Source organism: Aythya ferina (genome assembly GCF_964211825.1).
Source record: "Aythya ferina genome assembly, chromosome: 2".
NCBI classification, from domain to species: Eukaryota; Metazoa; Chordata; class Aves; order Anseriformes; family Anatidae; genus Aythya; species Aythya ferina.
Window position 1 is genome coordinate 34,836,112 of NC_140297.1, and position 12,864 is coordinate 34,848,975.

The following is a 12,864-nucleotide window of genomic DNA, read 5'->3' on the forward strand; positions in this document are numbered from 1 at the left end:
TAGGAGGTAAGTTATGATAAGAGAGCAAACAGGACACTTCAGAGTTAGGGAGGGGAGAAAAACAATCAGGCTGGCTACAATGAGTAACATGTAAGATTTCAGATCAAGTCAAAGACTCAAATGAAAATATCAAAAATCAATGCTATAAAATGAACCTAAAACAATTAGAAGTGAGTGAAATATGTAGATTATCATTTGGACCTGACAACTGCATACAAAATACTAGCTGGAAATGATTATATTTAACAGCAGAATTGCAAAGTAACTAAGCAACTGGTCAGAGAAGGTAATTAGAAAATACCAGGCTGGACAGAGATCACCATAAGAGGTTGCCAAGAACTGCCTTGGGGCTGGTTTTATTCACTAGCCCTGCTACCAGTGGCAAAGGAATTGAAGCATCTGCTGAAATTTGCTGCTGACAAAATGCACAGAGGCACCTCTGATGCACCAAGTAACCAAAACACTGGGTGAAGGAACCACACGAACAGAAGCAGTGAGATGAATTGCAGCTCTCAAGTCCCAAAGGCAAGGCCAGCAACCCGAGGAGCAGGGCAAGCACAAGTTTTGCTGTGAGCAGCTGGGAGCAACCAAGGAAGGAAAGGTACCTGCATGTTTGAGATGATTGCAGATTCACTAAATTATTAATCTGATGAACGTTTGAAAACAAAGAGCTATCCTTTGACATGAAGTAAGGCATTTTCTACAGAGATAATATAGAGATGCATTTAAAAGGAAAAAAAAAAAACTTTGTGCAAGGCAGTGTTAGCACTTGATCTGGTCAGGAAGCCAAAAATAGCACGTAAGACATATGAGAGATAAATGTACTCTTCTGCAAGGGAGATGGACAACGAGTATCCTGCTGAAATGAATATCACAGTGTATGTAGTCAATCACTAGAGTCTCTGCATCTCTTCAAGTAGAGATGAAAGATGATGGGGAAATGGAGAGCGTTCCTATGAGAGCAGAAAGAGGAGTTAACCAGTTTAGCTTAGCAAAACAAAGGTGCAGAGGGAATACAGGTGCCCTTATAAATGGTGAGAGAAAACACTAATTTTAGCTACATGCACAGACTGGCTGTGAATACATTTATCCCAAATCCTGGAATAGCATTTTAGTCAAAGCAACAAAGTTCTGAAATATTCTGTTAATGGGACAACCAGGTCAAAGCTCCAACTATTTTTAAGATGATGCTTTGTCAGTTTACAAAAGGGATTATATAGAAGTATAGACTGCAACAGAAATACCAAAGATGAGTATCCAGGGCTTCTCTTCCAGTCATATGAAGTGTCACTACAGATACTTTGAGTAAGAATACCATTATATACCACTTAAAAATCTACTGCTGATCTAACCTGGTCTGCCAAGTGACCTTGATGTAATATTTTTAGAATTTCCCTTAGTAAAAATGAATTATTTCAGTTTTACTCATGCACCTGTACTCTTTTCTGTATGATTTTCTGTCATTACTTATCATGGGGTGTTTTTTTATTATGGAATATTAAATTCAAAAAGTGTCAGATCAAGGAAATAAAACTTTTTAGAATCTATCTTTAGGCTACCAAGCATATGTAGCTTTTATTATATTAATTCCAAAAATGAGATTTGTTGATTTCTTCTTAATTTGATAAAATTTTCAAAGATTTTGCATGTTCCTATCTTCCTGAAGATGCCTACTGCAGAGGCACCTACTACTCTGGAACCCTGATACATAAAAACAAGCATTTGGGAATCTCAGTGCAGGGATCAGAACAGCTTTCTTCAACTCCCCAAAACAAAGCAACAAGAGTTATTAAAATGAAAATTTTAACTTCATTATGTTGTACATAAACCTTTTCATTTAATTGAATTCTTTAAATTTACACCATCTAAATTAAATGAATACATAGTTCTTTCTTCCTTACTGTACAAGCTATTTGGCTCACATTACAAACAGTGCAAGGCAAAACAGCACATATAAGTTTTACTTTTGGGAAATTGCCCAAATCCTTTCATCCCATTCTTAACAAGTAGTCCAACATACTTCTCACCATACAGACATGCCAATTCTTCATCATATTTCCTTACAATTAGTCCATGCTATCGGAACTATGACAAGAGAAATCTGGCAGACAATTATTTTATTTTATTTTTTTTTAAAAAGGAAGTCTCTCCTACGTTTCAGCTTGTAAACCTTAACAATGCAACCTGTAAACCCAGACAGCTCTAAAATACATTTTCCACATTTCCCCCTAAGACTATTTTAAAATAATCAGAAAATTTAATATACACCTTTATCTGTACAGATCCAACAAACAGTAAACCATTAACTCAGTCAGCACTGACATAGTCACAGTGCTAGGTCACTAACACTAACACAGTGTTAGGTCAGAGGTTGGACTCGATGATCTTGTGGTCTCTTCTAACCTAGAAATTCTGTGATTCTGTGATAAGACTCGCTAGAGCTTCTTTTCCATCAGCTGTTTTTTTTTTTTTATTATTATTAGTAGTAGTAGTAATCAAGTCTACCCAGATTATGACTTCTGATTATTTTCAAGACCCAGAAAGAAACACAGGAAAGTTAAAAAAATAAAAATAAATAAATAAATAAATAAAAAGCAGTTTGGTTAACCAGAATAAGAGGTGAGAATTAAAGATAAGTATATTCACAAATAAAAGGCTTTTTTCCCCCACCTATCATCCCTATATCCCTTACCACACATCTCCCTTCTTCTCAGCTATAATCATACCAGGCCAGGCAACAAAGATCAATTTGATAGATACAACAGCAAGCAACAACTGATACACAGCCTACACCTCCTTCTCTCTCCTAAGTAACCCATCACACAGTTGATCAAGTGGCAATGCACTTGGTTTCATTGCTCAACAGTCCTTCAGAAAGAAATTCCCTTATGAATTCAAGTTCTGCAAGATGTGAGTGCTGAGAGACAGGACACACTGAAAAAGGCACTGCACCTTCCTATTATTTGAGAAACAACATTTTAGTTTCAGAACATAAAATTCACTTAACTGCAAGCAAAGATAATTCTTCGGTGGGACTCTGCACACTAAAATACTGTTTGACAGTTTTGTTTGAGAACATCAGAAGTAAACAATTCTCATTCTACCCCAAACATGGGATGTTTTTATGTTAACCATGCACTCTAGCCATATGAAAGCAAATAATGCAAGCTCGTTGGGCAACAAACATTTGGTACTTCATTATGAACTGTCATTGTGTCAGGAATACCAAGGCTGAAATGGCATCCACAGTTAGGAAGATGTGGGTGTTTCCAGGTACTGAGCCATGCCACGAAAGCAAAGATCTCCCCATGCCTCTTCAGTAGGAAGGGGCCACCATCACAGACAAGATCCACAAGTATTTCCCAAAGCAAGAGCATCCAGTCACTTAATGACACTCAGATACAGCCACTGAATTACTGTGGAATCAAGGAAGCCACTTGCTTTAAAGCAAGGATGAAGAAACAGCTAGGAATAAATGGGAAGATGTATCTTCCCTGTTCAGCTTATCACACTCATCAACTAGGACTAAAAACAGATTGTTAAATCTCACCTGATAAAAACAATGACCTTGTGTGCATTCAAAAATACTCACTGGTGTCCCGTTACTTGAAATTTGATCTTTTAAAATGTAATATTATCACCCATAAGGAATCTTCAGTACACCAGCAATTCCACAAATATGACATGCCAGAAGAAAGTGACCTTGAATACTTAAGTGTCCCTACAATAAAAGAGGGGAAAAAAATTTACTAGTCACTCTTGTCAAATAGTCCACGTTGTGAAAGCCTAGCAATATATTTTTTTTAAAAGTCTCATTTGCCTGAGTGACATCCTGGCGACGGCTCTGCTGTTAATTTGCAAGTAGAAACGTTGATCCTGCTGAACTTCAAAGGATATGATACTGTGTAGCATAATGCAGTGAAAAATAAGAAGTTTGTGTGTGGAAAGAAGCCTGTGATTCAGCTATTCTGTGGAAAATTCTAATATCTCTGAATCTGACACGAAGTTCCATATTTATTCAGTGAATTAAGTGAAAAAAAAAAAAAGCACATCATTTTAGCAGCGTATGTTTATTCTTATTCCAAGAAATAGGATGTTAAAAGCTTGCTTCAACTGTATGTACTGGACATCAGCTAAAAGGCAAGAACTTTATTTATAACAGTTTCTTACTTCATTAAGTTCCCCTTTCTCAGCAATTTGCAACACTCTAAGCACTGGGAGATATTCAGTAAGTGAGCTTCAGTTTTATAAGGTTCATAATGTTAGTATAATATTGAGTGCTGCTGGTTTTATCGCTTTACAGACAAGGTACATAGATTTGAAGAACAGTAAGAAATCTGAAAATGAATTGAGAGATATCATGACCACCACAGGAAAAAATGAATGTTGGGTTTTGTACTGGCTTAGCTTACTTTTTGGCTTACTGGTTTTGGTGGTGCTTAGCTGGGGGTGAGTTGTGGGGGTTAACTCACAACAGTCAGCATAAATTATCAGTACCGTTCAGTTAAGGAAGACAAGAAGCAATTGTAATACTTTGTCCCAATTTTTCACTCAACATGCAAATTTTGCATTTCATTTCCCTTTAGAGCCCTCAACCTGGAAGCTTAACAATAGCACTGCAAAACAGCCCCGTCATGCAGCCCAAGAATCTAAACCCAGCTGTGTGCCCTCAGAATATTTGTTGATGCTACTAAGGGTACACCAATTGAATTCACTTCCCAAAAGCCTGTAACTTTCTTGCCAGGACATAACAAAACTGTGTAGACCTATAGCAAAATTCTCGTCCTTCTTCTATTGGGCCTTAGTCAAAAAAATTCTCAGGAAGTATCAACTTTTCTTTCCCAACATGGCTGTTGCTAGAGTTCAGTGACAAAAGTAGATTTAACCTAGATTCTCCCGTCTTCATATGCAAATTCCTTGTTATCTGGCCATAGTATCAGCAAACCCCATTAGTTCCAGTTCTATTTCTGGAAATCATCTTCTGTCAGATACACCAGCAATCCTCCAGAAATAGTCTATTCCAACAATGTTTGCCCCCCTGCTGTATGAAAAGTTACATGTAATCCAGCCACAAAGATGTGCAGTGATCCGATCCACTCTTGACCCATGCAAGACTGGAAAAGAATGCTAGGTCTGCAAGTGACTTTTCCCCCCAAACTCTAAATCTAACAGAGTTTGCAGTGCAGAGTTGCACTAAGCTAAACCCCAAAACACACTACTAGTTACCACAGAATGGCTGAGGTGGGAAGGGGCCTCTGGCTGTCCAACTGACCTGCTCAAGCAGGGCCACCTACAGCTGGTCACCCAGAACCATGTCCAGAGAGCTCTTAAATATGTCCAAGAATGAAGTGTCCACAATCTCTCTGGGCTGTGTTCAGTAACCCACACAGTAGAAAAAAAATAAAATCCACATGTTCAGATGGAACCTCCTATGCTCCTTTGCTTTGTGCCCATTGTCTCTTGTTAAGATGTAGGACGGGACAAAACCATTACCAGAATGCTATCTTTTAAGGATACTAAAGATAACTTCTCTGAGTGATTCCACAAACCCTGTTTGACAGTAACAGCAAGTAGGATGCTGTTCTGAGAAGCTTAATCACAGCACCAGGGTAGGCTGCACAGGCTTATTGATCACTCTTACTCACCAGCAAAAAAGTTAAGGAGAAATCTTATCTTTAGGTATAGTCTCAGTAACGCCCCCTAGTTGTTAATCTTTGTTTCTTCATTTCATCATCACTTATTTAGAAAGCAAAGACTTGCAATCTTTTAGCAATAACACCAGGTCCAAATAGCCTGATATATGCTAAGGCCAGCACAAAGTTCTTGGAACATCTGCTACCCAAATGGTTGCAGGATTCCCAAAATCAGAGGGGTCATATACTACTCAGTTGCAGACACAGATACATCCCATGAGGGGAAGAGAGGAAAAAAAAAAGTAAAGAGTTACTAAACCGTAGAAAGGTATCTGTCAGCAAGTATCAGCCTGCCTGCGGCTGGCAAGCGGCGCAGTATCAGGGAGGGAACCTGAGAAAGGCACCACACTCCTACCACAGTCATCTCTACAAAATAGCAAAGACTCCCCGTTGCCCACATCCTTTGGAGTTAACATCATCAGCTCCTCAGTATGCAGATGGTAATCACCAGTGTTTCGGGGATCCCCATTGACACTGATAATTTACGCTTACTTAGCTAAAGCGATCAAGCGGTACCACCGAAAACAGACACTTCCTTTCTTACTTTTATTTGTTAAATTAGAGATATGAAAAGGTCAGTGACTGATTCTCATTCATAATGAAACTTCCGTACTGCCCCGCCACTACAAGCTGCACTTCAATTCACAGTTCGTGCTGTCACGGTTGCACCTATGGGATCTCAGCACTTGGGTTTGTCACAAGCAAGGGATCTGGAAACAAACGAGGGAGCTGTTCGCTCTGTCAGAATACAGTAATTTATAAGACTATTAAACAAGCTCCTTTGCTAGTACTGTGGTTGCAGCCAGCGCGGTTCCAGATGCCAATATGAGCACGACGTGCTCTGCATGATGTTCAGGGGAGATGCTGCTATTATGCTTTACAGCCTGAGGCAGCGGTGAAAACCTTTTGACAACAAAACTTATCAAAACTGGTTTCAACACCATCTCTTGCCATTACAGACAGGACAGCAGAAGCTCCGCTATAAAAACAATTGTACATTTCACTCAGGGTGTTAAAACTACGAAGAAACTCCCTCCACCGCTTCTCAAGGCTATTTTTCTAGACACACTGACAAAAAAAATAAAATAACTTGGAGGAGAGGAAGACATTTCAACAGTTTTTTTTAATACGAGTGACTGGTTGCAGAGAGGGAAGAAAGCAGCGCCAGCGACCAGGATTCTGCTCTGCTTGTTTTAAAACTTGAAGGGCAGGGTTTAACCTTCAGTAACACGCAGAATTAAGAATGACACAGATGGGCTTGTGCACTGAGCAGGATAAAGTCTCCCACACACGCAGGCCTGTTGGTGACTGACAGGCCATTCAGAATTTGTCTCTTCTGTGGTTTCAGCTACTGTCCAAGCAGAAGGAAGAAAATGCTTAAGGCAATTGAGTATGCCCACACAGTTGTTCTTTACTGGAACTGCTAAGACCTGGGGTTTCATTCAGTTTCACCAGCAACTGTATGGAAAGTGGAACAGACAAATAACAGAACAATAATGCATACACACTGAGACTAGGAAAAACCTACAGAATTATGAGGGAAAAGAGGAATAAAAGAGAATGACAGAGAAAGGTGACCTCAAAGTGATTTAAGCGATGGCCACAACAGGTAAGATGACAGTGAAAGCAGAGTCATGGCATTATTATCGCAAGTAGCAATAACAGAAATGGCAGAAATTAAGATAAGAGTAAGACTACTGTTCAGCCAGGGAAATGTTTCAAACTTCCAGTCTAAAAACATTCACATGAGGATACACCACACAGCCAGAAAGCCCCATGTGTCAAATTTTTCTAACAACAACAAGAAGTCATTACTGAAACCCAAGTACAGTGCATATCATTAACATTAAAAAAAAAAAAAAAGATAAAATAAACATTGGTGCAAACAAGGATTAGTTTCTCAACTTTAGTATTTTGGATTGTTATCATCTTCTTTCTAAGAGCAGCAGGTAAATACAAGTGACAATTATGTCACAAGTGACAAGACAATTATGGCACTGTACACCTTAAAAAAAAATCACAGCAAAAATATGTTATGTTACGGTTTAACCAACACACAGGCAGAACCTGAAGCTATCACTAAGAACTTGGCATTATGGGGAGATAAATCAAAAATAAAAGATTTCAATTCTCAACTGATGCATTACATTAGCAGGCAGAAGAAAGGTAGGTTTGTTTGCACACCCATATTAACATAAGTGCTAAAGAAAACATTTGGAAAAATTAATTGTTGACAAGGCAGCAGCTGTATTTGCCAACCTAATATGATCCAACCAATAAACCCCCCACTACTGAAAGAGGGAACCTTCAGGCCAGGTACTTGTACCTTAACAACACGACTTGAAAGTAAGAAACCTAGAAACACGAATAGAGACACGCCTCCTGGTCAGACAGGGAATGCAGTTTGGCTAACTTGCTGTATAATGACTACAAAGGAAGAATTTTTCAAAATGAGTTTAAACTATCACAAAGCTGAAAAGAAAAGCACAGAGGCATGTGGAGAATCATGTATGCTGCCCTCCTTCTGTGACTCACCCAATGCTATTATGCAGCCGCTGTTATCAGGCTTTCTTACAGCCAGCTGTACAGTTCTTAAGAATGGAGATCCCTGCGAGTGCTAGGAACTCCTAGCAATTCTGAATGCACTGTTTCAGCTCAAAGCTCAAAGGTCAGTGAAAGTCAGTTCTCACTCCTATATACAGTACTCACTCTTATTATATCTTGTACTCTCACTCTCTTCCACGGCACATACCAAGGATTCCTATCAAGTCATGCTTAACAGTTACTTGTTTTCCTCAGAAAAAAAGACTCAAGAACCACATGTTCAGCCTTCAGCCAAAGATGGAGAATTGTTAGCAAACATGCACTGCACACATTGCTCAGCACCTTCCACAACCAAAGTGGCTCAGCTTCAGTTCTTCCTACTTTTGTGGTTAGTGGCACGGAACACCCAGGCACTGAAATAGAATTAAGTGCTGTTGTGCTTACTGCTATATATTAACACGTGACTCCTACCCTAAGGAGCTTGCACTGAGTCAGTGGTGTTCTGGCACACCAGACAGGCAGGACGGTAAATGCTGAGCTGCACTGGGCTAATCAAATGCTTTTCTCAATCTCAGCTAGCGTTTTCTTAAAGCACGCAATGCTTTTACTTAACAATGCATTTACCAGAATTGTCACTGAATTTGTGCTAAACCCAAAAACAAAACAAACAAACAACAACAACAAAAAAAAGACACCCCCAAAAAACAAAACAAAACAAACAAAAAAATAACACAGGACTTGGATCATGTAACGAGCACCTCAGTTTGGACACTCAAAATAGAAAAAGAATTTGTGCAAGTTCTCTTCCTTCACTGAGGCTGTCCTCAACTTTTTGTTTGTTTGTTTCAAGCAACATGAAACAATATGCCATGAGTTTCATGTTGACAGAATCCTGAACTAACAATAAAATACTGTGTTAATTCATGTCATAACTTAATATATAATAGAATCTGGTATTCTTGAACATATGATATGTGCAACATGGAAGTCACAAGCAGCCTCAGGAACTTTGCAGGAGAAGCAAGCTAAAACAGACTGAAAGGAGAATGATATCCTGCTTCCCAAGAGCATACCCACAGCAGTATGTTTCTCAACTATTATGTTTCCTATTTTACTTATATTGTTATATTACCAATCAACACCCACGTCTCTTAACCTCGATGGCAGGCAGCAAAAATTATTCTAAGGTAATTAAAATACATTTCCTCAGTGTTAATTTCTAAGTTAGCAGAATAAAGACAAGCACCCACAAGAGGACATAATGTTACATACACAAAACCTCCTCATCCTTCAGATAAATGAGAAACTGAAGCAATAGAACATTTGTTTCCAGGCATATTATTCATGGATTTACATACCGGTACCACAAGTGACAGCTGCATGCGACTAAAAATGATGCATGTCCCCAAAGTATATTGCTTCAGCATAACCACAGAGGCAGAAGACACACACCAAAATTGAGAATCTCAAAGACCTCAGCAGCAAGTCAAAATTAAGCCTGAAGTGCATCGGCTACAAAATGAGAAAAGCCTTCCTGTTGAAAGAGTAGTTCATACGTGAATTGCGTAGAGCACTGTTTGTAGCAACTGAAAACTCATTCTTACAATTAGAAACCATATGATCCAAGACTGCCACAATGTCACAATTCACCCTAATTTCTACACAGCATGAAATAAAACCAACAGAATGTGACTAATGAAGGAAATATTAGATACACGCCTATTAGACATACACGCATTGGTTTATAATAGAAGCTATTTTAACTAGATCCAATTCTGTAAGATGACATACACACAGCTACCAGAAAAAGGAGGTTTTGTATATAATACCGCATACTTACTTTTGCGAAAGTAAATGAGCTAGCCACACACACAGCGTTGCAATAAGGCAACTCTATCAGAGCCTCAGCATCATTTCCTGTCCTTAGCGAACCTGCTGGTAATTTCAGCCTGACCACAACTGCTCAGCACCACCCCCAGAACACACACATGCATGCTCGTACACAGATAGCATCTCCAATCCCTAAAGTTCCCCTCCCACCCTTCCTGCATTCAAACCCAGACGCCGTACAGAACGATAGAGGGGGACAGGAGCGGGCCCAACACCATGTGCGTGGTGGGGAACAGCACCAAAACGAGGAACTGCAAAGCCAACGCACTGGAAGCACGGTGGTAACATTCAGCTTAATCCATTGGAGTGCAGACTCGAGAGCATTACTTAAGATTTAAAAACAGACGTATTTTCAATGAAAAGGCTGGAAAATAAGATAAATGACGCTGTGTATGCCCAAACAGGACTTACGGGCTGATGAAATGAAGCAGAGTGAAGCGTTCCCAACTCGGTGGTTAAAGTCAAGGGATGGAGCAACAGCCTGTGCCCCTTCTCTGGAGAGCAGAGAAGCAAAAAAGCGCCGTGACAGTCATCGGAGGCCTAGAAAAAAGTGCAAAGCAGGCAAATTACACTATAAGGAAGAAGTAAATTTACCGAATGCCCTTTTCTCCAGCCACCCCGCACATCCCCCCGGTAGAACCAAGCATCAGTGAGCTGTACTGAGCAGCTGGGAGCAATGGAGCAGCTCAGCGCTCAAATTGCTGGTAATTTGCCCCCAGATCGCTCGTAATTTGTCCCCAAATTGCTCGTAATTTGTCGCACCCCGTCGGAAGCCATGCTGGAGGGGCTTAACCCACTGCCCTGCGCCACCAGAACAACGGGGGCATCCCCCTTACCCGCTGGTACGAGCCCCGTCCCGGAGCTAAACACACCTGGAGGCGTCCCCCCGGCTCGGTGCGAGATTTATTCAGTTTTATTTTAATGTAGCACAGCGGCGATACCTGCACCGGGCGCGGCGGGCAGGGGAGCGGAGGGGAGGGCGGGGGCGCGGGGCGGCCGCTCGGCTCCCTTCGGCTCCGCTCGGCTCCGGCCGGACGGACACGAGCGGCACCGCGGGGAGGGGGGGAGAGGGGAGGGGGGAGGCGAGACCTCCGCGCTTGATTGGCAGCCGCGCTGGCCAAAGGGAAGCTCGCGTTCGCTTCCCCGCCGATCGCGGGGGGAGACGGGGTGTTTCCGTGACGTCACGGGCGGGGCCTCACCGGCAGGTGGGGCGGGAGGCGGGGGCCGGTGCTGAGGGGAGGTGCGGGGAGGCTTCGTCCCTCAGACACGTACAGACCCCGTTGGTATCCTGAAATGTGACATCCCGAAATGTGACATCCCGAAATCAAATCCCAAAGTCACATCCTAAACCCTCACATACCAAAATCCCACATACCAAAATCTCACATCCCAATATCTCACATCCTAAAACCTCACATCCCCAAATCCCACATCCCAAAATCTCACACCCTAAAACCTCACATCCTAAAACCCCACATCCTAAAATTTGCCTGTTCCTCGGAGCCTTGTATAAGAAGAAGCAGCTGGAGAGACTAATGAGATCCGAGCTGTTCGAAGTGCTCTGGGCTGTTTCCATGATCCCCGTGGTGTGTGTGTGAAGCCTTTCCGAAATGGTTGCTGCTTGTGAGGATGTAGGGAGGATGTGGCCTGGTGCAGAGCTTGTGTGGTTTTCGTGTGCAAAGTGTGGTTTAATCCTCGATCAGGAGAGGAAGGGGAGGAAAGGGGCCCCTAGCTTTCCCAGCTCAGCATTGCGGGCCCCAAGCTAACCAAATGCTTCTTGATCCCAGCCTGCACTCGATGCTTCTCATTACTTCAGTGGTCACAGGAAAGAGAAACATAGAACCATTAAGGTTGGAAAAGACCTTTAAAGATCATCTGGTCCAACAATCACCCTACCACCAATGTCACCCACTAAACCATGTCCCTAACCGTCACATCCAACCTTTCCTTGAACACCCCCAGGGATGGTGACACCACCACTGCCCTGGGCAACCTTCTGGAAAACCTCCTCTTCCTTTACACTGCCTCAGAACAGGGTGGGAGTGCTTGGGAAAGCCATTCCAAGTGACATCCCAAAAGGCAGGGAGAGCGTTCATGGATGGGAGCCCATCTGCAGGGTGGTACCTTGCACTGTGAATGAAACCACATTTGCTAAAAGGCTATGAGATGACACAGAGTACCACGTTTATAAGAACAGGGTTTTGCAGAGGATTCCCAAGCCATAGGCACTAAAGCATCCCAAACCATTTAATACCTTTAAATGTTTTTTTTTATACTTATTTTTGCCTTAGTTCATATAGATCATAAAATGTACTTGAAAATAATATTGACAGGGCCTTTGGAATACTGCTTTTTCAGCATTACTTATGCCCATTTTTATATGAGGAGCAATTTTTAGTGAGTGTCAATGAGCAAAGTCAATGAAAAGCAACAAAACAGTTTTACTTTTGGTAATGTTATTGAATGTAGCTTTGTGTTTCTGCAGTGTGGGAATTCAGGTTTTGCTGGAGGGTGTTTATCAGTTTGCAAACAACTAGAATCTAAAAATAGCATATACCATTTTGTTACATTTCAAGTTTTATCAAAATTGCTTTTATAAGTACAAGTTTTAGGAGAAACAAACAAACAAACAAACAAAGAAAAATAAAAACTAGCACTGTACTTTTAATGAACATGATTATTGAACTGATGGTACTAAGTAGCCTGCAGCAAATCTTTTAAGAAAAACGTAGGCAGC

General features: G+C 41.2%; 1 protein-coding gene across 6 annotated transcripts in view; it reads right to left on the reverse strand.

Moving 5' to 3' along the window:
• OSBPL3 (oxysterol binding protein like 3) overlaps window positions 1-11,161 on the reverse strand; it is a 90,675-nt gene extending 79,514 nt beyond the window's left edge. For 4 of the 6 annotated variants that reach the window (XM_084508842.1, XM_084508846.1, XM_084508844.1 and 1 more), the window contains exon 1: window positions 10,539-10,667. The gene's annotated coding sequence lies outside the window, so the exon portion shown is untranslated. Of the gene's footprint in view, window positions 1-10,077; window positions 10,147-10,538; window positions 10,668-11,068 lie in introns of those variants that run through there. The other 2 variants (XM_084508841.1, XM_084508843.1) reach the window with 2 other exon arrangements.
• Between the last annotated feature and the right edge of the window lie 1,703 nt (window positions 11,162-12,864).